Source organism: Rhinolophus hipposideros, assembly GCF_964194185.1.
Source record: "Rhinolophus hipposideros genome assembly, chromosome: 3".
Classification (NCBI taxonomy): Eukaryota; Metazoa; Chordata; class Mammalia; order Chiroptera; family Rhinolophidae; genus Rhinolophus; species Rhinolophus hipposideros.
In genome coordinates this window covers 82,952,628-82,977,961 of record NC_138049.1, presented here as the reverse complement: position 1 = coordinate 82,977,961, position 25,334 = coordinate 82,952,628, and the positions used below count along the sequence as shown (strand labels likewise).

The window sequence follows — 25,334 nt, the reverse complement described above, 5'->3', positions numbered from 1 at the left end:
GGTATAATCTAAGTAAATTTTCCATAAGTAGAAACCCTCTGAGAAATAAGAATCTGGTACAAGTGATTTAAAGATTTTAAAATCATTTTTGAGTGAATGATTAAAAAGAAAAAGGAATCCTGGGATAATTATCATCTACAACAGATTTTAATCAGCTAAATGAAAATGGCTAAATTCCTGAAAAGACGTTATAGAAATGCTGTTAACTCATCAGTGAACACAACTACATTCTGAAAGAAAAGGACTATTTTTGAGTCTGATGAGTAATATTTTACAGATCATAAACCAAAGGTTATCACCATTCTTTAAGAAATCAAGGACTTTCTAGGAAAACACTTTTTAGGAAGCAGCGAAAGGTTATTTGTTTGCCATTAAAGTATGCAAAACAAAGGTTCATCTCACAGCCTACCTTCCCACTGGCCCAAATTCTCATAGAGCTTCACATCCACACCTTTTCTATCATTTGCTCCTTCATTTTGGCCAACAGGAGTATATTGAAGGGATAGTGATTAAGCGTTTTGTTGGCACTGATTCTCTATAAGCTACATATTCTCAGCTGAACTAGCAACGCATTTCTATTGGATCTGTCTTTTTGTAGTAGTGTGCCAGGTGATTATTGAAGCCTGATAAAAAGTACAGACGCAGAACAAATCAGTGTATAATCCATATATTTTGCTAATGCGTGGTTGGTGTTTTACACACATCATCTCTAATATCACAATAATCTTGCACTTTATTCACATATTTTAAATTAGGAAACTGAATTCCAAAGACTTGAAGAAGCTTTGGCAAAGTTGGGATTCAAACCCACCTCATTTTGCAACCATATTTGTATTATTTTACAAATTCAAGGAGGCAAAATTTGGTTTAAAAATTAACGTAAAGAATATTGTTTTACCTTTCTTTACTTTTTTCTTTTTTTTTAAATTAAAGTTTATTAAGGTGACAATTGTTAGTGAAAGTTACATAGATTTCAGGTGTACAATTCTGTAATACATTATCTATAAATCCCGTTGTGTGTTCACCACCCAGAGTCAGTTTTAACTTTCTTGACCCCCAATAAACTAGCAGTTGTCTCAGTAAACTTCAAAGGATAAAAAAAAAAATAAGGAGTAGTTTTTAGTTTTATATGGAAATTAAATTGGAAAAGTGAAATGAGTAAACAAAATGGACAAATAAAATCTAATTTGCTATTGATTTCATACAGGTTAATTGTATGCCTCATATTAACATGTTTATCTGATTAGAAATGCCCATCATTTCAATACATGCAGGATTCATGACAGAGATGGGAAGGTATGCCTGCTTTCCAGCACTTCCCTCACCTACTCAAAGTTCTTGAATAGCAACACTTTTTAGCTTTAACACTTTAACTCTCCACTCCCCTAAGCATACTTTCTATCTCTAGGAGTCTTTACTTATAAGGGTTTTTCTTAGTGCCGAATTTTGTCAGTTTGGGGAAGAGAAGCAGTGTTTGATGAAACAAATATGCACCCATGTGTGTAGCAAATATTTCTTTCATGTTTTGGTTCTGCGGGATGCAAGCTGTTTTTTAACTGTAGAGTGAGCTTTTTTTGTGCATGAGTGCTGGGTTAGTTAAACCACAGGTTTCCTGATCTTAACACCTTCTCAATACCTCCTAAGCTAATTTCCAGCTCTTTATTAAGGGGCACTTGTTAGCCAAATTTTATAAGATCTGTGTATTATGAGGCATGGAATTCAAGTAAGAGTTGTAACATTTTTAAAGATTCTCAAATAAAATGAGTCTGATAATATGTCTGCAGTTGAGCCAATAGGCTGATGCTAATGAATAATGTAGCTTGTTATTTAAAAACATGTTTGACCTTTCCTATAAACTTTTATATAAATAGATGAGGAAACTGAGGTCCTTAGAGATTAAGCAACTTCCTAGAGGTCAAGTGTTAGAATTCCAGCCAGGACTCAGTAAAGTAGGTGACAGCAGTAAAAAGGACTTCAAAGAAGAAAAGTTAACACAACTGAACCTGTCATGAGTTATTACTGGTTATTTTCTAAACAAGATCTTATATCATTAAAGGTGTGTTATACGTCAACTCACTCATTGGGGTGATTTTTTGACAAAGCAAAAGTCTAAGCTTTAGTTTCTTCACCTGTGAAATTAAGATAACATTACTTACCATACAGGATTTTGTGTGTTTTGAGAAAATCGAAGACCATTTTGTATAGTATAAAATGCTATTACAAATTTATTATGATTATAATAAATACTACTTTCTATTTTCTCAAGTAGTATTTTAAGGTAATGTTTGTTTCAACAGAGACCACAATAAATGTGGTTCAAACAACTAGAAGAGCTATTTCTCTCTCAAGCAGAAGTATAAGCTGAACGTAGCTAGAGGAACAAGTGGTTGTTCTCTGTCCTGTTATCCAGGGCTCCTGGTTGTTCCTACAAACTCAAGTGATCCCCTACGATGTTGTTCTTATGTGAGTTGATGAAGGAGAAGGTCCATTATCACTTCTGAATTCCACTCCATGAAAAGGATAAAGAAAACGTGGACAGCAAAAATCTTATATTCAAGGACATATACCAGAGGATTCATACATCATTTCTGCTCTCATCTGTTTGGCAAAAGTAGTCACATGGTGGCCTGTGATGCGGGAGCTGTGAATATGGTCTCAGACTAAGTGGCTAGAAAACTATCTAATATGGGAGAGCTTCCTCTATGAGAGGAAAAATTGAGAATGGATATTGGGTGACAATGAGTTGTTCCTGCCATTCAGTCTTCATTCAGGGCTGGTTAAAATGACACTTGGTTATTAAATTGAATTGCTATGAACAGGTAGGCAGTGTCTGTCAGAATGATCAGATTTTATTTTCAAAAACAATATTATACTTCCCAGTTGGATTTGTAACAAAGCTCCAAGTTTTATTTGAATATAGGCAGACACCACAGCCACTTGAGCAACAGAAGTGCCTGGACACCAGTAAGTGTATTTATAGTAATTTAATACAATCTATTATGCTATTTCTTATCAAAGAATTCCAAATATATTTTGGGAAAATGTTTATCTTTGCAACAAATGCATTATCTAATAAGTTGATTATGAATGGGTCAGTAGGGTTTTCATGTTTCTGCCCAATTATATTTTGCATGTTTTGTAACAAAGATCGCAGTACCCTGGGAGGTTACACTACATAGAGCACGGAACATTAACAGCAAGAAGAGTAAAGAAAAAAAAATTAAGAAAATTAGAAATGCTAAAAAAAGTACGGGGTGTAAATTGAGATATACAGTTCCAAAGTTAACACTTCAGGTGATTGAATCAACATCTAATAAAGGCACAGAAAAGGGTTACAGTGATTACATAAAAAGAATGTAAGATGCACACACCAGAAAGTGAATCTACTTACAGGATTCAAAATTATGATTAAAAGAGTGTTTATGATTAAAAGAGTCACTTAATAATATTTAATCTTCTATGAAAAATGTACATTTATCTCATTGAGGTTATTTACTTTAACCACCAAGCTTCACAAAATGATTTGTGGTTTTTCGCTATTATTACAAAGGAATCACAAGTTAATAATTTTAAGTAAAATTAGTTGCTAAACATAACAGATTTAAACAAAGTCATTAGGAAATATCAAATCCACTTTTGCATATCCCCATTCTACCCATGTTATACTATAAGGTAAAATATAAATAAAACATATCAGTTTTTATTAGTTATTTTATAGAAAATAGCAGGCACTAAATAGAGTCTAATTGGAAATGCATTCATGCATTTAATTGCTGAAAGGATTTTTAAGGAAAATTTCTCATAGGAGTTATCATTTGCATTTCACCTTCTACAAAAGACTTGGAAATAATTTGACAATAAGGAAACTTTTGTCATAATTCAAAATAGCATGTTTATTGAAGAAAACTTGAAAAAAATCCACAAATTGTAAATATTTTTTAAAAGGTTAACTACACAATTCAAAATACACTTTCAGCATTTTCAGTGTATTTTCTTCAAGTCTCTTTTTACAATGATAATAGAAATGGAATAGAGGTCATAACCTTGGTATTCTTTGGTATTCATAACTTTGCCTTCTTAGGTCACAGGTGTACAAAGTACTTTCTATGAGTTATCTAATTTTATCTATACTTTGTGCTAGATAATGTTATTGCCCTCATTTCATTGATGAGGAGACTATGGAACATAGAGAGAAACTTATCAAGAATTACACAGAACTGAATCAATAAGTTTGATTAGAATCCAAGTAATCTCACACCAAAGGTGAAGTTCTTAGTCAATAAAGCTGTGTTGCTGGTACAGGTACTTAAGTGTATGTAAACTTTAGTTGTGTTTGTTAATTATATTTTTGAGTTACAGATGACATTATTATTTCATATTAGTTTCAGGTGTACAGCATAGTGGTTAGACATTTGTATAATTTATGCAGCAATCAACCTGATAAGTCTAGTGCCCACCTGGAATTATATATAGTTGTTACAACCTTATTGACTATATTCTCTCTGTTGTACTTTACATCCCTGTGACTATTTTTAACTACCAATTAGTACTTCTTAATCTCTACATCTTTTACACCTAGCTCCCCAACCCCCTTCCCTCTGACAACCATCAGTTTGTTCTCTGCATCCATGAGTCTGTTTCTAGTTTATTTTGTTCTTTAGATTCCACATATAAGTGAGATCATACAGTATTTGTCTTTATCTGTCTGACTAATGTCACTTAGCATAATACTTTCGAGGTCCATCCATGTTGTCACAATGGTAAGATTTAATTTTCTTTATGGTTGAATAATATTCCATTGTATATATGTGCCATAATTTCTTTATCTATTCAGCTACTGATGGGCACTTGGGTTGCTTCCATATCTTGGCTATTGTAAATACTACTACAATGAACATAGGAGTGCATGTATCTTTTCAAGTTAGTGTTTTGGATTTTTTGGATAAATACCCAGAAGTGGAGTTGCCAGGTCATAAGGTATTTCTATTTTCAATTTTTTGAGGCAACTCTAAACCTTTTTCCAGGACCTGCATCGATTTGGCATCCCAGCAACAGTGTACGTGGGTTCCCTTTTCTACCCATGCTCTCCAGTACTTGTTGTTTGTTGATTTATTGATGACAGCCATGCTGACAGGTGTGAGGTAATACATCATTGTAGTTTTAAATTGCATTTCCATGAGAATTAGTGATATTGAGCACTTTTTAATATGTCTATTAGCCATGTGCATCCCCTCTTAGGAGAAATGTCTATTCAGACCCTCTGCCAATTTTTTAAGCAGATTTTTTTTGGTGTTGCATTATATGAATTTTTTATACATTTTGGATATTAACCCCTTATCAGATGTATCATTGGCAGATTTCTTCTCCCATTCAGTAGGGAGTCTTTTCATTTTATTGATGGATTCCTTTCCTGTGCAAAACATTTTAGCTTGATGTAGTCCCATTTGTTTATCTTTTCTTTTGTTTCCCTTACCCGAGAAGATAAATCAGGAAAAATATCACAAAGTGCAATGTCGGAGAGTTTACTGCCTATGTTTTCTTCTAGGAGTTTCATGGTTTTGGGTCTTATGTTTAAGTCTTTAATCCATTTTGAGTTTATTCTTGTATATGGTATAAGGTAGTACAGTTTCATTTTCTTCCTCCATGTATCTGTCCAGTTTTCCCCACATTATTTATTGAATATACTGCCTTTACCCCACTGCTTCCTTTGTTATAGATTAAATGAACATATAGGAGTGGATTCATTTCTGGGTTCTCTATTCTGTTCCACTGATTTATATGTCTGGTTTTGTGCCACATTTTGGTATTTTGTCTTTACGGAGTCTCCTGAATGGCATGCCATCACCAACACTACCAGTAGAGAGAACACCTGAATAGCCAAGTTGATATCCTATTCATCATTTTTTAAAAATATCTATGTGTTCATCTAGATGTGAACATAATATGTGATGTCATATAAATGTTGTCTTCTATTAAATATCCAATTATAGAAGAGTCTGTAAAGACTTAATCTCATTTACTTAACTGACTGAAATATTTATTAACCAAATATATATTCTCTCAGAAAATGTCCATGATATATTGACTGAGCTCCCACCATCTCAATTTTATAAACAAAAAGTCAGTGGTATTTGTTCCACAACATCATTATATCTGTTCTTTTTGCTATAATTTTTGTACATTGCCATATTTTTATAATTCCCATTTCAACTTTTAAAATGATTAAAAAACTTCCAGGAGAAAGGTGATCAAAATGGCGGCATAAGGTGAGAACCTCTGTAAAGCTCCCCTGGAATTTACAACTAATCAAACAACAATAATTCCACAAAAGACTCCCTGCACAGCAGACAGGCAAGACAAAGAGACCCACTACTGAATTCACCTAAAGGTGGGCAAATCACGCGAAAGGGGGAGGGGGGAAGGGAGAAGTGTGGAGAGGAAGCCGTGGGAGCGCAGGACGCAGACCTAGCTCAGTGCTCCAAGCTCGCTGATTACAGGAACTACCGCAGCTGCGGGAGAGGGAATAATTCGGACTGCTAGGGCTCCGCTTATGGCCCATAGGGATGAGGGAGCAGCATATAACATGGCTGAACCTAATGCTCATGGCAGAGACCTCGGAGCAAAGACTGAGGGAAGAAGGCTGAAAACGGTGGTTTAAGCCCTCACTGCATAGCAGAGAACGGAAACCATAGGAATTGAGAATAGCTGCGTCCTTCCTACCCTCTCAGAGCTCGCCCTGCCCCCACATGCCTGGTATGAGAAGTGGAAGAGTAGCAGTGTCAGATCAAACGAACAGAATATTTGCTGTTCTGAGAACTGTGGAACACAGACACAGATTCATAGCCCAACTAGTTCCAGCAAAGAGGAGGGAGCTACGGAAGCAGGACCGACTGTGGTGGTGGTTGCTGCCATTGCTCTGGAACACCTCTCACAACTCACCCCGCCCTGGCACAAACTATTTGAGCAGATCCCTGCAGGAGTAAACAGAACTGCTGAAACATACAGTCTCTGAATCCAGTACAGGAAGAGTTCTCGAACTTCAAAAGCTCTCCGCATACCCACAAGGACACTGCGCCTTATGACCCAGGCAAACTATTAACAGGTGAGAAGCCTGTCTCCCAGGGAAACCCCCGATTGTGTGAAAAGCTGGAATAGTGCAGAGAAAACATAAACTACCATGTGAGAGAGAAAAAAAAGGCTGCAGTCGGAGAGAAAATAAAACATTCTACCAACAAGTACTGGAAAGCAAAAGAAAGACCTCTTCCTATCAACCTGTCACAGAAGTCATTCCTGTAGATGTCTAGGAAGAGAAATAATAAATCAGTAATTGCCATGAATAACCAAGGCAACAAGACAGCTCAGAAAGAAAGTGAAAGTCTCCAGAAAAAGAATTAAAGATATGAAAATATGTGACTTAAATGATAGATAATTCAAGATTGCAGTTCTGAAAAACACAACAAGAGGCAAGAAAACACAGAAAGGCAGTATAATGAACTCAGAAACACAATCAAAGAACAACATGAGCATTTTACAAAAGAGATTAAAATTTTAAAAAAGAATCAAATACAATTTCTGGAGATTAAGAACTCAATAGAAGAAATTAAGAATGAAATAGCCAGCTTAGGTAGTAGAGTTGACCACATGGAGGAAAGAATCAGTGACATCGAAGATCGAAACCTAGAAATTACACAGATGGAAGAAAAAAGAGAATTCATACTTAAAGAAATGAAAAAAAACTCTACAAGAACTTTCTGACTCCATCAAAAAGAGCAATAGAAGAATAATGAGCATACCAGAAGGAGAAGAAAGAGAGAAGGGAACAGACAATATATTCAAACAAATTGTCGATGAGAACTTTGCAAACTTGTGGACAGAACTGGATCCTCCAATCCAAGAAGGAAATAGAACACCTAATTACCTCAATTCCAACAGGCCTTATCAAAGGCACATTGTATGGAAGCTGTCTAAAATTAACAACAAACAAAGAATCCTCAAAGCAAAGAGGGAAAAGAAGACGGTAAACTACAGAGGAAAGCCTATTAGATTATCATCAGATTTTTCAGCAGAAACTCTACAAGCCATAGGGAGTGGAATCAAATATTCAAACTACTGAAAGAGAGAAATTATGAGCTAAAAATAATATATCCACCAAAGATATCCTTTACATATGAAGGAGGAATAAAGACTTTTCCAGACATAAAGAAGCTGAGGGAATTTTCTAATACACTAACAACACTACAAGAAATACTAAAGGAGGCTATTAGACCACCATGAACAGGGACAATTTGTGGCAACCAAAACATAAAAAGGGGGAGAGTAAAGTCCTGAACCGGAATATGGGAATGGAGAAAGTAAGCATGCTGAAGAAAATGGAATACTCTAAATATCAACTTTCTTTTACATAATCTTAAGGGTAACCACCCAAAAAACATCCAGAACTGAAATACATACTGTTTCAAAAGAAGAAACAGAGGGAAACATCATAGAATACCACCACACAGAAATGGTAGACAACAAAAAGGCAAAGAATCAATGGAGACACAGACTTACCAGAAAACTAAAGATAGAAACACAGGAAATCCTCACATATCAATAAACATCCTAAATGTAAATGGACTGAACTCACCAATAAAAAGGCACAGAGTAGAAGATTGGATCAAAAAACTAAACCCAACCATATGCTGTCTCCAAGAGATACATCTCACCTACAAGGACAAACATAGACTCAACGTGAAAGGGTGGGAAATGACACTCCAAGCGAATGGTACACAGAGAAAATCAGGTGTAGCCATAATGATATCAGATAAAACAGACTGCAGGGTGAAAAAGATAACAAGAGACAAAGATGGACATTTCATAATGGTAAAGGGGACTATACAACAAGAAGACATAACAGTCATCAATATTTATGCCCCCAATCAGGGAGCACCGAAATATACCAAGCAACTACTAAAAGAATTAAAGGGAGAAATTGACCAAAACACGATTATACTAGTGAACTTAAATACATCATTGACAGCAATAGATAGATCATTCAAGCAGAAAATAAATAATGAAAAGCAGCCCTAAATCACACTAGATAAAATGGACATAATTGACATATATAGAGCACTTCATCCTAAAACATCAGACTATACATTCTTTTCTAGTGTACATGGAACATTCTCAAGGATAGACCATGTATTGGGACATTACCCTGATACCAAAACCTGGTAAGAACAACAGAAAAAATAAAACTACAGACCAATATTTCTGACGAACACAGATGCAAAAATCCTAAACAAAAGTCTAGGAAATCAAATAAAACAATGAATTAAAAAGATTATTCATCACAACCAAGTGGGATTCTTCCCTGGGACACAAGGATGGTTCAACATTCGCAAATCCATCAATGTGATACATCACATAAACAAAATAAAGGACAAAAATCATATGATTTTATTAATTGATGCAGAAAAAGCATTTGATAAGATACAGCATCCATTTATGATTGAAACACTTAATAAAATGGGTATAGAAGGAAAATACCTTAACATAATAAAGGCCATATATGACAAGCACTCAGCTAATCTCATAAGTAATGGTGTAAAACTGAAGCCCTTTGCTCTACGTTCAGTAACACGACAGGGCTGTCCCCTATCACCTGTGCTTTTCAACATAGTGTTGGACGTCCTTGCCAGAGCAATCAGGCAAGAGAAAGAAATAAAAGGCATCCAATTGGGAATGAAGAAGTTAAATTATCACTATTTGCAGATGGCGTGATGATACATATAGAAAACCCTAAGATTCCACCATAAAGCTATTAGAAATAATCAACGAATACAGTAAAGTTGCTGGCTACAAAATCAACTTACAAAAGTCAATTGCATTCCTATATAGTAACAATGAAATCTCAGAAAAAGAAATAGAAAAAAACAATTCCTTTTGCAATTGCAGCAAAAATAATAACATACCTAGGAATAAACTTAACCAAGGATGTGAAACACCTATATGCTAAAAAGTATAAGACATTTTTGAAAGAAATTGAAGAAGACACAAAGAAATGGAAAGATATTCCATGTTCATGGATTGGAAGAATCAACATAGTTAAAATGGCCATAGTACCCAATGCAATATAGAGATACAATGCAATCCCCATCAAAATCCCAATGGCATTCTTTAAAAAAATAGAACAAATAATCGTCAGATTTTTTGGAACCACAAAAGATCCTGAATAGCCAAAGCAATCTTAAGAAAAAATAACAATACTGGAGGTTCACACTCCCTGACTTTAGCTTGTACTACAGGGCTACAATAATGAAAACAGCATGGTATTGGCAGAAAAACAGACATTTAGACCAATGGAATAGAATTGAAAAACCAGAAATAAAACCACATAAATATGGACAGATAATTTTTGACAAAGAAGCTAAAAACATACAATGGAGGAAAGACAGCCTCTTCAATAAATGGTGCTGGGAGAATTGGATAGCTACGTGCAAAACAATGAAACTGGACTGTTATCTGTCACCATGTACCAAAATTAATTCAAAATGGATCAAAGACTTAAGCATAAAACCTGACACAATAAACTGCATAGAAGAAAACATAAGTACTAAACTTATGGACCTTGGGTTCAAAGAGCATTTTATGAATTTGACTCCAAAGGCAATGGAAGTAAAAGCTAAAATAAACGAATGGAACTATATGAAACTTAAAACCTTCTGCACAACAAGATAAACCATTGACAAAATAAAGAGGCAACCAACTGAATGGGAGAAGATTTTCGCAAATAGTGTCTCTGATAAGGGGCTAATATCCAAAAGATACAAGGAACTCATGAAACTCAACAACAAAAAAACAAACAACCCAATTGAAAAATGGGTAGAGGACCTAAAGAGATATTTCTCCAAAAAGGACATACAAATGACAAATAGACATATGAAAAAATGCTCAGCATCACTATTCATCAGAGAAATGTAAATAAAAAACCACAATGAGATACCACCTCACCCCAGTCAGAATGGCTTTCATCAACAAAACAAATAGTAACAAGTGTTGGAGAGGCTGTGGAGAAAAAGGAACCCTCATACACTGTTGGTGGGAATGCAGACTGGTGCAGCCGTTATGGAAGGCAGTGTGGAGGTTCCTCAAAAAATTACAAATAGAATTACCATATGACCCAGCAATCCCTCTCCTGGGTATCTACCCAAAAAACTTGAAAACATTTATACATAAAGACACGTGTGCTTTAATGTTCATTGCAGCTTTGTTTACGGTGGCCAAGACATGGAAACAACCAAAATGTCCTTCGATAGATGAATGGATAAACAAGTTGTGGTATATATACACAATGGAATACTATTTGGAGGTAAGAAAAGATGATATAGGAGCATTTGTGACAATATGGATGGATCTTGCGAGTATGATGCTAAGTGAAGTAAGTCAGACAGAAAAAGCAGAGAACCCTATGATTTCACTGATATGTGGTATATAAACCAAAAACAACAAGAGAACAAGGCAAACAAATGAGAAACAGAAACTCATAGACACAGACAATAGTTTAGTGGTTACCAGAGGGTAAGGGGAGTGAAGGGTGGGAAACGAGGGTAAGGGGATCAAATATATGGTGATGGAAAGAGAACTGACTTTGGGTGTTCAACACACAATGGGATTTATAGATGATGTAATACAGAATTGTACACCTGAAATCTATGTAATTTTACTAACAATTGTCACCCCAATAAATTAAAAAAATAATAAAAATAAATAATAAATAAATAAACCAAAAAAAAACTTCCAGACCAAAAACTTGTAGGTTCAGAGATTTTACTGTATAATAAATAGCTTCTGTAGTTAAATTAACTCCATTTTTTCACAATACTTTGTTCCTAGATCAATTATAGCATCATCTTTCCATTTCATGATTAATCTTTATACGTGTCTGTTTCATCATTTTCTCATTTCCTAAATTATTCTGTATATGCAAGTTTATCTGAATAGGACATAGGAAAAATACTCAATAAATTTTTGTTAAATGAAGTATTTAAGAGTGAAAATCATGCTGCTTTTTTTCTTCTATCATCAACCCATATCTTTAACAGTCATTCTAAGGGTTTCTTTAAATGCTCAAACACTTATTATCCTAAGACCTTGGAATGGAGTGAATTGTAATTACTAACATGATTTTCTTTAAGCTGAAGAAAAATGTCTCCAAATTATTAGTATATTCAATATGTCTCCTATTAAATGAATAACAACATATATATTACATATACGCACATTTGGTGATTATTTTCTAATCAAATAATGATGCAATTGCAATTTGCATCATATTAAGTACTTGCACTGTGGTTTTAAGCACAAACACAGTCTTTATAAGGAAACCAAAACAAGCTAGTAATCCTAAAAGGTATTCTGGTGCTGCTCATAAACAAATTAGAATAAGCAAACTTTTTGACAACGGCCTCTATTATCTAGTCCTTCCTATTGCTTGCTTTCTTTTTGGATAATGGGATTGGCAGTTGCATTAGTTCTTGTTAAGCTATTCCAATTTCAGCAGAATCAATAGCTGTATAAATATAGTGCTTACTCTTTGCACCCAGGAATCAACTTTAGCAAACTTTTAAGTAGAGTCCAGAGAAAAGATGCCAGTGATTGAAAACTCTGTAGTAATAATTGTGCATCAATGACCACCATCTTAGAGACTGAATTATTTTTTGTCACTCTTATGTATAGGAACAAATCTTTCAAAAATCCTATGAACAAATACCAACCAGTGCTTTCCTGTATACTTTCCTATGTGGCCATGAGTCCAGGAAAGTGCTTTGAACCAGGACTTAGGAGGTACTAAGTGGAGTGTCTCTTCTATTCATGGCTCTGCTACTAACGTCAGACATTAGTAGATATCTTGCTCAGGTGCCCTTCAGTTTCTTCATATGAAAAAGGAGAGGAGGTTACCAGAGAGGTAATTTTCAAATGGTGATGTATGAAGCCAAAAGGGTTCCAGACAGGTGATTTATGGACCACCTTAGAGCAAAATGAGGTTTCTCCTTCATCCCATTCAACCACTACAGATCAACATAGGCCTGCTTGTGTATAAATATATCAGGAAAGAGGATATTTTTTCACGAGTTCACTAAACTAGAAACAATAGACAGTAGATACAATGTGTTAGGTTTCTTATAGCTTCAAAATTTTATGACTCACTGTGTGACTTTCCTTCAAAGGCATCTTCACCCTACTACTTAGAACTTTAGTATTAGAAAATGCTACTTTCCAAATAGTGTCTAAGTCACATTACTAAGAAAAATCAAAATTCAAAATGGCAACTAATCATGTTAATCTTTGAGCATCTGTAATGAAGCTGCCACTGCATATTTTATACATATTATATAATTTAATCTTCATAGAACCTTTGATAAGCACTGGAAGCAGCAGAGTGTGATGAAAAGTGAAAAAGGATTTTGGAGTCAGTGAGATGTATACTTGAATTAACAGTGCTGATATTTATTATCAATAGTATTTGAAAAAAGTTATATTTTTTTTTAGGTACTTAATGTATAAAATAAGGAAACTAGATTGCTCATGTAAAGATGAAATAAGGTAATGTATACAAATAACAAATACAGTGCCTGGCACATTATAAAGACTCAGAAAAAGTTTTCTTTTCTCTCAGAGGAGTTTAGTAACTTGGTTGCAGTTATTCAGGAAGTAAGAGATTTGAATTTGGTTTGCAGGCCTGACTCCAAAGCCACACTCATATGTTCATTGTTTATTATGAACATTTAATTCACTTTAAATAACATGATTGCAAAAGTTTCAAATTAAGTGTTGTTTCAATGAGATGTAACCAAGAATGAATCAGTACAATACTGGATTACTTATTATTATAAGTTAATTTAAATGTATAACTTTAGGAGAATGTATATTTAAAAATACTCTAAACCAAAGATCTCATGTGTTTTAGAAAGATAAGGAAATATTTACATCACCACGTGTACTTTCTTGAATTTTAACTTTCAAATGAATCATAAATTTATTGTCCAGTTCACATGGGCCATATGACATTGAAAGGCCATGTATCATGGAAATTAACAGCCCAGGTTATATTCATGATGTCCAGGGTTAAAATTCCAGTTCTTCCACTTTTAATAGTGTGAAAACTTGGGCAGGTGACCTCACATTTTGGGCTTATAATTCTTCTCCTGTAAAACGATGACAGTAATAACAGTAATAGCATAATAAACACTAATTAAATATGATTATTGCTAAATATTATTATGCTAAATATTTATGATTTAAATCTATATACCAAGTTATATATGAACAGAAAGAGTTAATGTATTCAAAGATCTAGGTTATTGTCCCAGGAGTAGCTCTTCCAGTGACAGAAACAAACTACTTTTTTTAAGTTGAAAACACATGATACAGAGTACTTGCAAGCTTTGTACTTTGGATTTTACTTTAGCAATTATGACTGTCATGTTTTATCATCAGAATTATAATTTACTGGAGTGCTTTTTGAAGGCTTTTTCTTCTTTATGCCACAGGGAACATTCTTTTAACATAAATCCTCTTCAGAAATAAATAAGTCTATTGTCTGCATGGCTTTCTCCATCAAGGAATTCAAATAAACACACATTTATTATTTATACCTTGGTCTGAATGGGATTTGTCTGAATCACCAATATAAAAGCATTTTTAAATACACATGTGAAAATTCTTTAATGCCAGTATAAATTAGTTTTCCAAAATTTATCTGCACAAAAGATATTTGTACAAATGGATATACATAGACACATGATAGAGAATCAAGGCTTGCTCCTAAAGAGCACCTCAGATTCTTGTCACCTTCACCGACAAATCCCTGCTCTTTGAATTGAATGTGGCAATAACACTTCTAGGTTACAGCCATCCTTCTTCCAACTGGTCAGCTGTGGGAAGGAAATATTTTCATTGGGCACATCAATTCTGACACTATCCAGATTCATGGAGGGTAAAATACCAAAAGCATCAATGGAACCAAGGATGATATTTTTAAAAGTAAGTCAATATTTTAAAAATGGAGCAGTGGATGCTATCAAACAGACGTTTCTTTATGCTTGTGTTTGGAAGTTGAGGGTTTACCAAAGGTAAGAACCTCGATTCAGAACAATTAAATCATACATTCTGGGTTATATCAAGGATGATGTAACTTCTCAAATTATGAAGGTGTGTTATGCACAACAGTTAAAAGAGCATCTTGATAGAATAAAAGGGCTATTTCACTACTGAAGGAGAAAAGCAATTTTGACCAGATGGAACTTAAAGGAAGATTTATAGGTCATCCCCCTGAATTTACATATGAAATACCTGTGTCCCTACATTTATTTAAAAGTAATTTGCTTAGTAATTACGATACTCACAAACATTTACTTTTGTGGGAATAGAACAATCGGGGAACACAAATTACCTAAATATGCTTCTCCAGTCTCTTCTTTAACAAATGCACCTGGATGTACATGGGCTTTGTTCAGGTTCAGTCCAGGGAACTTACAGGGATGGAAAAGCTCTTGTAGAACACTGTGGGAGCCACTGCAAGAACACCAGTGGATCCAGAAAGACGGAAGTAGACTCTGGGAAGAAACTGGCACTCAGAGCTCTGTGGTCATCATGGAGGAAGAACATGTGAATGTAATGGTTCTTCCTGATCTCAAAGGCTGAGAAGAAACCAAGAAGTAGGTTGAACATGCTTTGACTCTGAGGCAGGAGAAATTAGGGGATCCAGGAACCAGAGGCCCATAGGGGTGGGAGTCCCTCTGTCTCCCACTCAGTGGTTAAAGGACTTCACTAGTTAATTTCAACAATCATATCTAAGATGACAAATAAAACAACATGCAATCCTAGCAGCCATAGACGGAAAACTCAGGCGGAACATTTGAACATATACTATTTGAGCATGCCAATTGAATTGCGGAAAACAAAAGATGACCACTTGAATAAACATATTTTAGGAAGCAGTTGAGAGGATAAAATGGCAGGCACGAAACTTTACAGTTTTAAAAGACATATTTTCCAAGGTAAGAACAAACACAAATTAAAAAAATAAGAGGTTTAATTTTCTCTGTTGAAAATAAGAGATTTTTCTCTCTCCTTTTTCTCAGAGCACTTGTTTTAGAAAACATGTGATTGTAAGTAAGTTCTCTCTTTGAAATAGAAATAAGTCCTTTTGAAGATAGATATAGGGCCTCTTGTCAGTTTTATCACATAGAAATGTAGGGACCTTGTGTCAGTTTTATTACATAGAAATGTCTTTCTCAAAGACATGGACACCATCTCTTCGAAATGTAAGCATCAAAATAGATAGATAACATCCCTGTTTCCCAGATTCTGTGGGAGGCTAGGAGCCTAACTTTGATGGATATCTTGCTCCAAGTTGCAAATCTGTTTCCTGTTACAAAATAAGAGAAGTTTGGTTTTCCTTTGGATGAAGCCTTTAGCTAACACAGATGGTCACCCCTAATAACCAGACAAAGTTAGGATGAACTCTGTGTGACAAATGGCGGTGTCAAGAACTCATACTGGAGGACTAGTTATTGTTTATGGTGAGAATAAGTATGTAATAGGTTGTATCTGCTTGGCCACTCTCAGCTAGTGATTGGAGAGCGTTGGCTTATAAACACTCCAGCTTCCTCAACCCATAGATGGGGGAACTTGCATGCTCTTCTTTCTCAGAGTGCCCCAGGAAGATAAGGTTCAGTTGCTCACAGGTTTAAGTTGTTTGAGAATGCACATCACATAGGTTTCCATCATTTTCTTAATTTACTTCCTCACTCCTCTACCAAGTGTCCACAGATCGACTTTCAAATAAACTTCACATAATTAAATCTTGACTCAGTCTCCTTTTCTAGGGGACCTCAAACCAAAACAATTCAGTAGATCAAAATATGGAGAGGATGGGGTAGCTCCACTGGTTAGAGCACGAGTTCTTAACAACAGGGTTGCCGGTTCGATTCCCACATGGGACAGTGGGCTGTGCCCCATGCAACTAAGATTGAAAACCGCAAGTGAACTTGGAGCTGAGCTGCGCCCTCCACAACTATATTGAAGGATGATGACTTGGAGCTGATGGGCCCTGGAAAAACACGCTGTTCCCCAATATTCCTCAATAAAAATTAATATATATACATATATATATATATACACACATATATATATATATATATATATATATATATATATAATGTGATTGTATAAACAAAATATGCAGAGGATGATTGAAATCAGAATTTTTGTCCAGAAAGAGTAAATGTAAAGAAAACTACATAAATAGATACCAATCATGAAGGAAATATCAGAGCCATTGAGGATAGATCTGGGAAAGCTAACATGTACATAATAGGAATTCCATAAGAGAAAACATAAGGAAGATCAAAAATAAATAAATAATAGAAGAAAAATTTCCATAGTCTGGAGATTATAAGGCCTCACCTAATTCCATCCTAGATTGAAGAGAAAAAGACTCACATTAGAGTATATCTCAGTAAAATCCCCAAACATTAAGTAAAACAAAAGCAAGTAAACGAATTCATAACAAAACAAAACAAAACAAAACAAAACAAAAAAACAACCCTTAAGAGCTTTCGGAGCTAGATCTACAAAGGGAAAACAATATCACTGGTAATGGACTTCTACAAAATTTTGATTTTAGAAATATGGATGATTACCAGTAAGTACTTACCAGGCCCTGTGTTTAGTGCTTTATATGCATAATTGTATTTACTATTCCAGAAATGGTATATATCATTCAATAACCCTTCTCAAGCACTGAGCACTGTATGACTGCAGAGTTCCCAGTGCTCTGGATACTGATGATATAAGAAGGTGATTCCACTACAAATTATGGCATTCGTTATGCTCCTCCATGAAATACAATGTTCAGACTGCCTGGGATTATGTCTGATGAAAATATTTCAGTAATGCAAGAAGACAAGGCCTATTTCCTAGAAGTCACCGTAGTCTAGAATTAATGAAGACTCAAAATGTTCTGACTATGCACCAACTAAAGTAGTAAGCAAAACAAAAGATGTTTAGCAAGAATATGGGTTAAAATGGAAAGTATTTTATGAATCACTTTACTTAGCATGCTGGTTCTCAGGGTGTTTTCTGTTTTCCATTTCAAGGAGATGCATTTTCCAGGAAGAAAAGACTTCCTCAAGCCTGAGACCGGCATCTTTTGAATTTGGAATAGGGACGTGGAAGAAGGTGTGCTGAAAAGAAACCTATGAGCCAATTAAGAAGTGAAGACAACAAGTGAGCTGGCTAAGAGGATCTCAGTAAAATCATCTTTAACCTGAGAGATATTTCCAGAATTGCTTCTGCGCCTCATGATGCTAAAAAAGCAAGTCGTCACTGCAAACCAACAATGGAAAAGCAAATACTAGTGAATCCCAATTGGGAGGGAGTAAGAGGTCAAAGCCAGCCCTGACAGAAAATTTAGAGTAGGAATATCAATTGGGGGGAGGACATCATTTGCAACCAGACATGTTTGGAGAGGAGATGGCAACAGGTTGCCAAAACACTTCTGACCCTGGGTGGAGTGGCTACAGCCAGAAGGAAAAACAACAACAGAAAGGCCACAACAGCTGCTAAAGAAGTTCCCGCAAAATTGTAGAGCTGCTGCCCCTGGGAATGCAACCGCAGCAGACAGATACATGGGGTCCTTGAAGACATGATATGCGAAACTTTACTTTGGACAAATGCACTATGCTGTTCACCACGCAACCAGACTGAGAAGCAAACACCATTCGAACCTATAAAGTGGCGATCCACTGACAATATATCTGGTATCAGTGTGAAAGAACATCCACATGTACAGCATAGACTCAAGGTCAGTAAATGCCATGAGCAGAAGTACATACTGTTGCCATTTTCAGCTTTCTGGAAAAAGGGTTTCCAGATCTTGTTAGTTCCTGTTTATAAGCCTCTGCTGATTTCCCATTTAACTAAAATTCAACAATTTCAACATGGCATTGCAGACGTTTTAATCTGGCACTGGTTTAGCTCGCCAGTTTCACCTTCTGCCATCCCCTTTGCAGACACTATTTTCCAATCACTAATGGATAAAATCCTCACCTTTCTCTGAAATCATCATTCCTCTTTCAAACCCCTACAGACCTTTGTTCTTGCAAGGTCAGATCAAATATATTCACCTAGACTACACAGAGCCAGCAATGCAGAAATGATTGCTCCATAGAATCTTAACTGTAACATCTTCCAAATAATATTGTATCATTAATATTTGGCATTATATTATTAATATTATCAATATTTATGGTATTCCCCCTCAGAATATTTGGTTCATGGATCACATTAAACAGGGAGTACATGTTTCTGTAGGTAGTGTGTGTGTGTGTGTGTGTGTGTGTGTGTATGAGAGAGAGAGAGAGAGAGAGAGAGAGAGAGAGAGAGAGAGAGAGAGAGAGATGGAGGTGTGGAGGTGTGGATTAGGGCAGAGTACACTTAAGTGATGCTTCTTAGATCATATCTAAATGAAAGTAAGATGTATAATAACCATATACTTTTGTATTTATTGTTTTAATCAAATAAATAAGTTTTCTTTTACTTGGATAATAAACACTTTCCAGTGAGAATGGAGGATATAGGAATTTGATCTTCTAGACATTGCAATATCTTATCACATGATCATTTTCCCTTTCTGTCCTTCACTGTTTTAGTAAAAAACATATTTGACAATGTCTAAGAGGAAAATTTCTCTTATACAATTGACAAAAGGATGGGGGGAGTGATGGTATTTTTGCATTTTCAAAGAAATCAATGACACTGAAAAGACTAAACTTGTAGTAAGGAATGATAACTTTATATATATATATATATATATATATATATATATATATATAATATAATAAATATATATTATAAATATATACCCCTAACGAGATCATCTCTGCATTGTTTTTACGGACTTACTGAATATTTTATCAGGACTAGAAAATACAAACCCTGCAATAGAGATACCAGAAATGTGTAAGAAAGCACATCAGAGGAAGGGTGTACTTGCGCCATTTTGTAAACAAGTTTCAAGAGCCATTGTTTACCTGGAACCTGAATTTGGGCATATGACACTAGAGCTACTAAAACATTTCTCTTGGATGTGGAAAGCCCTTTTCAAAATGTTTTCTTAACCTTTGTGAAATTGACATTTTAGGAAACAGTGAAAGGAAGAGTATGGAAAGAGGAGCTAAAGAGCTGTACTTGGACACCTCCTTACACCTTTTATTTGTTGATGTACATCTTGCCTTATATCACCCAGAAAACATCTCCTCCAGAAGAGGAACTTTTCTCACTAACATTAATAAGTGTTATTTTCATGGCATCATCTGAAAATCTCTCATCACCTTTGTTTAAATGGGGTTTAGACTCACTCTTTACTTCAGGGCAACAAGCATCTTTGAATGCTGTCTGAACAGAAGGGAAAAGTGCAATCATAATAGTTTAAAGAACCAGTGTTTATCCCACAGCACTGATAGTGGATGGATATAAAAATTATGATAGAGCCTCCAAAATGTTAATCCAAAGTCTTCTCAGCATAGCCTTTTCCCTGCCAGTGCCAGCCCAAGAGCAAACGTGTCCTTGGCTGTGGCAGTCAGAGAACACAGGTCAAAGACAGGAGGGCTACAACTGCCCTCCACTCTTTCAACTACAAAACAAAAACAAAAGCAAAAACAAACCAAGATATATATGTATATATGGTTTTTTGAAGTGACCATATATTTAGCTGTGTTGCCCAGGTGCTAACATTGCTAGCTAAGGCTCTGTGAAAAACACACACACACACATACATTGACTATACACAATGAACTGAAACTATACTGTTGATTTTATCACTTATGATCCATAATCAGTTACCCGCATTTCAACTTTTAAGGAAACAGAAGATTATTTTGAATAAACCACATAAAATCTTAAACAAATGGATTGACTCAAACATTGACTCATGATAATTATCAACCACACATTTAATAATCATGTCTTATCCTACACAACAAAAATGAGTGAAGTCAATCTAGAGGCTGGATTCTGATCTGCAGGATATTTTGCTGTTTACCTCACTGTCAGCTCTTAGAGAAAATAGCTGGCAGGAATGCCATGGCTTTTAGGACACGAGAAACTGTCCTTAAATGAAAGGTACCACATAACATACAAGATCCCTGTTCTCAATGGTCACAGAAATTCTAACAATGCGTTAATTCTCCAGGGAGGATTTCTGCAAAGAGGAGGAACTCAAGGGTATAGCCTCTCCAGTCTTAAAGACCACATTTTGGATGGCAGTAGGATTGAGATAGAACTCATCTGTAAAAGAATATTTTAGGGCCAGGATGGATTAACGGTGGATTGTTTTTATTCCAGAGGCCAGCTCTGGTAAAAGGAAATCTATCATTTATTTAAGAATCCTCTATCATTCCCCTCTTGAATCAAACTATATTTTTCTGCAAAGTAAGCATTAGGAAAGATTGCATTGATCGTTCTGCTCTAACTAACATGTATGTTAATTCATTTAAGTAATAAATATTTTAAACCCACCTTCATGCCAAGACTCTGTGCTGTGAGCTTTGGGGGTGGTCCCTGACTACAGAGAGCTCATTGTCTACATGGAGAGATAAGGCGTCTACACATAACACATTCTGGTAAGTGACAGGTCAGAAGAAAAGTTACGGGAGTTTACTCCTGGGCATATATGAGTATATTCACATAGCAACGTTTACTGGTCCCCTCCACCTTAAGAGCACTAGTCCAATGTGGGGACACAGCAGTAACCAAAGTCAGTCTGCCCACTGAGCTTAGATTCTTGTGAAAGGAAATGAGTAATAAAAGGATGCAAAAATGTGTATATAATTTCACATCATCAGTGCAATAAAAGAAACCAAAGTGAAGGGTGGGAGGACCTAAAAGGGAGAGAGCATTATTTGGATAGGGTGGTCAGGGGGTCTTCTCAGAGCTCAGTGCTGCGTAAGGAGAAGGTACTGGACTGCACAGACTGGAGGAGAGTGGGCAGGTGGGAGAGGCATTGCAGGAAAAGGGAAGAATAACAGAAAATGTCTTCAGGCAGGAAAATGTTAGCATGTTTGAAGAACATGCTATTCTCTGACTTGAGCACTGAGAATAACATAGAAAGTAGAAGCAAATGGGTTCTGAAATAGAAGATTTAGGCAATTAATATAGGGCTTTGTAGACCATGGTAAAAAGTTTAAAAACAGGCAAGATATTTTCGAAGTGGATATGTATATGTATTCTCTTTAGGGGAAAGGAAACTTTGTCCCTGAATTTTGTGAAAGTAGCCATAAAATTTTGTGAAACTGCAAAAGGGGCAATTAATTGAGATTAGAATGGCAATAATTGTTCAGTTTTCCAGTGATAAAATTGCCAATAAAATATTTCAATACATTAGAAAAGACTCCTTCAGGCTAGAAGTGACTATTTTTGTTTTAACTTTCAACACACGCAATGTCTACCTTCATAACCTACAAAGTATTATGTTAGAAGCCCAATTGATGGGATTTGAAAATGAGAAGGGAGTGGGTCAAGAAGAATATCACCAATGTAATCTCACTAACTTGTTTGCTCGGGAAGTCCAAGTTCACACCATTGCCTTTACCTAATAATTAATAGTACTTCCTTTCAATTTCAAAAGTGTTTAGGTTTGAACAACAAATTAGATGATCAGCCTTAACCACCAGCAAAGTCATGGAAACCACACACTTAGTCAAAAACAGCAAAAGCTTCTGCCAACATTCACAAGGTAGGTGTGCAAGGAGTGTAACATGAGCGGATGTAGAAGATTAGAACGAATCTGAAAGTGTAGGCCCTGTAGTCATCATTGAGGAATTGGACTTTAATTCTCTAATCTAGGAAAGGATTTGGGGGATATGTAAGGAGGGTAATGTTGATTAGTACCATGCTTCTGACGGAAAAGAAATCAGCAGGCAATTTATGAAATGCTCTGTCTGGTTTTAAGTTGATTTACTACCGTTCTTTACAACTATTATCTATCTGTAAATAAAGGTGCCTTAAACACATCTCTTTCAAATTCTCATATTATATGGGTTTTATCAATTGCCTCAAAAAAACAAAAACCAAAAAACTCCTGCTTGTGAAAGATACATTTGCCTATAAAGACTTCCATCAATGCATACTAGCTTGAGAGACTTATAGGTCACCTAGTAATATTGGTTAAAAAAGAAAGGAGGCAAAAACTGAGCACAACTATAATATTTCTGGGATTTTGATCTCACAACTGCATACGTAAACAGCCTTTTAAAGATCATTTTTAAAAGCAATAGTATTATGGTAAATCTGCTTACAGGGCAAATTCTTAAATTTTTTTTTAATGCCTTGTAAAATGGTATCTGTGATTTGGCATGTAATTTCCAATTAGAACATCACATAGAGATTCAAAAGGAGCTGTATCTCACATGTAAATTACATGGAAATAAAAATGATGTGCTAAAGAAAGCTATTAGATAGCACCAAATTGGCTAATGAAGACACTAATGACAAGACTGATTACACAGATATCTATCTATCTATCTATCTATCTATCATCTCTCTCTCTATCTATCTATCTAATAAAAATGAAAAACTCTACATCTCTGTATCCAACTTAGTTTTATAAGTGATATCTGGCTATTATATCTACATTTCTAAATGTCTTTATAATCAATTTTGCTAAAAATCTTTTTTTCTGTAACTTATTAGAAAACTAGGTATTCACTTTATATTTTGAATTATATCAAGGAATGGTTAATAGACAGAAAAATTGTAAATGCTTTCCCTCTGAAAAACCAACTTATTCTAATCCAAGTCACCCCTATTTCTTACACAGTTCTCCACATGAAGTTGAAATCTAGAACTTTAAACTTCTATCAGCTGCTATTTTTGCTCCCTTGAGTCACACAGGATTTTAGTATCTCTTCTATAATAGCCTTTTAACTATTAAATAAATAAACATATACATATATTTTTTAAAAGCTAGAATATTTCTATCATTTGTTTTCTGAGTTAAAATGGTTCTTTAGCTGTCACTATCCTGGACTTTCATTCTGATGACTTCTACATTGCTTACATTCCTCTTAAAGTGTAGTTTTAAAACTGTTCTCCGATTTTATTGTTAGTATTTTTTTAAATCACAGTAGAGATAAAATAATTGTGAACTTATTGGTTTTGGATGGGAGGGTACATACTTGTAAATATCAGCTACCATGTTTCCCCCAAAAATAAGACTTAGCCAGACCACCAGCTCTAATGCATCTTTTGGAGCAAAAATTAATATAAGACCTGGTATTATATTATATTATACTATATATTATATTATATTATTATAGTATACACGGTCTTATATGATATTATATTATAAAGACCTGGTCTTATATTACATTGTATTATATAAGACCCAGTCTTATATTAAAATAAAACCGTATTTTATATTAATTTTTGCTCCAAAAGACACATTAGAGCTGATGGTCCAGCTAGGTCTTATATTTGGGAAAACACAGTAAGATAGGCTGTCCCACCCTTAACTTCTCTTCAACTTCTAGTCAACAGAAATCTCTAGAACTATCTCACATATATTGCTAAATGCTCATAAGTAACATCAATGACAATTTGAAATTGGCTGTCAAAATTTTTAATTGAAAGAATCAATCAAATGCAGCCCATTATTCAAGTTTATCTATACTTGTTTGTTTTGCAAATTTGGTGAGAATGATATTGACAATCCCATCTAATTCCACTGATAAAACTATCTTACTGCAATTTAGGACCTTCTTCCAATTAAACACCAATCCATTAAACTAGCACATTGAGGATTCAACTAGCTGTGACTCCTTCGAAGCCTAATCAAAGCCTTTAGGGTAATTGAGAGGCAACATACTGTATTTTGGTGTGTATAATGCACACTTTTTTGCCCAAATTTATGAGGGAAAAATAAGCATGCGTATTACACATGGGTAATAGTAATTCCGTATCTATATAAATGTTTTTAATTCTTTTATTTATGCTTATGAGTTGAAAGTGTAACTCTAGAAATCAATAGCAATATCTGTATGCTATTAATATCTGTATGCTATAAAATAATACCCTGGAATACGATAATCAGTTTTGTTGAACTTAAAACTAACTTGCAACAAGGAAGAGTTCTTGGCCTTATCTGATGCGTAAATATCATAAATTTGTTATGGTACGTAAAATTTCTTGTACCTTGCATCTGTTTTTGTGTTTTGTAATTATTTGTTACATAAAATTTCTTGTACCATAATATTAAAAAATAAATGCTAAAATTCCTTTATAATACAAAA

At 35.0% G+C, this 25,334-nt stretch overlaps 1 protein-coding gene across 7 annotated transcripts in view; it reads right to left on the bottom strand.

The window, feature by feature from the left end:
* The window catches only part of KHDRBS2 (KH RNA binding domain containing, signal transduction associated 2), a 542,840-nt gene that overhangs the window by 304,527 nt on the left and 212,979 nt on the right, over positions 1-25,334 (bottom strand). The window lies entirely within an intron of this gene.